This window comes from Salvelinus sp. IW2-2015, unplaced genomic scaffold (genome assembly GCF_002910315.2).
Source record: "Salvelinus sp. IW2-2015 unplaced genomic scaffold, ASM291031v2 Un_scaffold3848, whole genome shotgun sequence".
Taxonomy (NCBI): domain Eukaryota; kingdom Metazoa; phylum Chordata; class Actinopteri; order Salmoniformes; family Salmonidae; genus Salvelinus; species Salvelinus sp. IW2-2015.
In genome coordinates this window covers 32,339-34,614 of record NW_019945122.1, presented here as the reverse complement: position 1 = coordinate 34,614, position 2,276 = coordinate 32,339, and the positions used below count along the sequence as shown (strand labels likewise).

The following is a 2,276-nucleotide window of genomic DNA, read 5'->3' as shown; positions in this document are numbered from 1 at the left end:
GCAGTATGTCAGACAGAGCAGTGTGAGTGCAGGTAAAACCTAGACAGAGCAGTGAGTGCAGGTAGACCTAGACAGAGGAATTCACATAAAAACACTTAGTCTTAGTGGGAAGGCATCATTACAGTCCATTAACCTTTGCCTAGCCTAGGGGAAAAAAAAAAAAAAAAAAAAAAACCATGTCTTCTCTCTAGCCTCTGGAATAACCACCCTCTGCCATTGTAAACTATTTTATTACAGTTATAAACTACTTAAAACCCTTCTAATCCTCTACTCCTCTGGGAGTAAACCACCCTCGGCAATGTGTTAGAACTATTTATTACAGTTTATAACTACTTGGAAACCCTTTCTATCCTCTACAGCTCTGGGAGGACACCCTCTAATTTACAACTGATATCAGTTTATAAACTACTTGAAACCCTTCTAGCTGCTAGGCCTCTGGGATGAACCAACCCTCTCAATGTGTTAGAACTATTTATTACATTTATAAACTATTCAACCCCTTTCTAAATCCTTTCTAGCTGGCTTGATGATGACCTGTATGATGGAGGCTGGTGTGCTGGGAGGAACGACCCTCTGCAGTGGTTGGAGGTGGACGCCAGGAGGCTGACCAAGTTCACAGGGGTCATCACACAGGGAAGGAGCTCTCTCTGGTCGTGAGTATCAACTCCTTATGGTCCTCTGTTTATCTGCACTAACAGTCTGTCTGTCTGTCTGTCTGTCTGTCTGTCTGTCTGTCTGTCTGTCTGTCTGTCGGTCTGTCGGTCGGTCGGTCGGTCGGTCTGACCGTGTTAGTTTGTTGGTGATGTGGACACCAAGGAACTTGAAGCTCTAAACCTGCTCCACTACAGCCCCGTTGATGAGAATGGGGGCGTGATCGGTCCTCCTTTTCCTGTAGTCCACAATCATCTCCTTTGTCTTGATCACGTTGAGGGAGAGGTTGTTGTCCTGGCACCACACGGCCGGGTCTCTGACCTCCTCCCTTTAGACCGTCTCGTCGTTGTCGGTGATCAGGCCTACCACTGTTGTGTCATCGGCAAATTTAATGATGGTGTTGGAGTCGTGCCTGGCCACGCAGTTATGAGTGAACAGGGAGTACAGGAGGGGACTGAGCACACACCCCTGAGGGGCTCCTGTGTTGAGGATCAGCATGGCGGATGTGTGGTAACCTACCTTTACCACCTGGGAGGCGGCCCGTCAGGAAGTCCAGGATCCAGTTGCAGAGGGAGGTGTCCCAGGGTCCTTAGCTTTTTGATGAGCTTTGAAGAGGGAAGTCTTAGGTGTTTATGAGCTTTGAGCTGTTGAACGCTGAGCTGTAGACAACGAATAGCATTCTCGCATAGGCGTTCCTTTTGTCCAGGTGGGAAAGGGCAGTGTGGAGTGCAATAGAGATTGCATCATCTGTGGAACTGTTGGGGTGGTATGCAAATTGGAGTGGGTCTTGGGTTTTTGGGATAATGGTGTTGATGTGAGCCATGACCAGCCTTTCAAAGCATTTCATGGCAACAGACGTGAGTGCTATGGGTCGGTAGTCATTTAGGCAGGTTACCTTAGTGTTCTTGGGCACAGGGACTATGGTGGTCTGCTTGAAACATATAGGTATTACAGACTCAGACAGGGAGAGGTTGAAAATGTCAGTGAAGACACTTGCCAGTTGGGGGCGAGAAGAACTTGACTTTGAGACTCGATAATTGAGCTCAGGTGTATCCTGTTTCCATTGATCATCCTTGAGATGTTTCTACAACTTGATTGGAGTCCACCTGTGCTAAATTAAAATGATTGGACATGATTTGGAAAGGCACACACCTGTCTATATAAGGTCCCACAGTTGACAGTGCAAAAACTAAGAGACCTGAAAATAGCTGTGCAGCGACGCTCCCCATCCAACCTGACAGAGGTTGAGAGGATCTGCAGAGAAGAATTTGAGAAACTCCCCAAATACAGGTGTGCCAAGCTTGTAGCGTCATACCCAAGAAGACCTGAGGCTGTAGCCAAAGATACTTCAAAACAAAGCACTGAGGGTCTGAATACTTGTGTAAATGTCATATTTCATCTTTTCATTTTTTATAACTTTGCTAAAGTAAAAAATTAACTGTTTTTGCTTTGTCATTATGTGGTATTGTGTGCAGATTGATGAGGGGGAAAACATTTTGTAATAATTTTAGAATAAGGCTGTAACGTAATAAAATGTGGAAAAAGTCTAGTGGTCTGAATACTTTCCGAATGCGCTTTATATATAGAGAGAGACAGAAATACAGAGAGAGAAAGAGAGAGAGAGA

At 45.5% G+C, this 2,276-nt stretch overlaps 1 long non-coding RNA gene across 1 annotated transcript in view; it reads left to right on the top strand.

The window, feature by feature from the left end:
- Nucleotides 1-520: 520 nt before the first annotated feature.
- The window catches only part of LOC112076571 (uncharacterized), an 8,947-nt gene continuing 7,191 nt past the window's right edge, over nt 521-2,276 (top strand). The window contains exon 1 of the long non-coding RNA XR_011477791.1: nt 521-653. This is a non-coding gene — a long non-coding RNA (uncharacterized lncRNA). The remainder of the gene's footprint in view (nt 654-2,276) is intronic.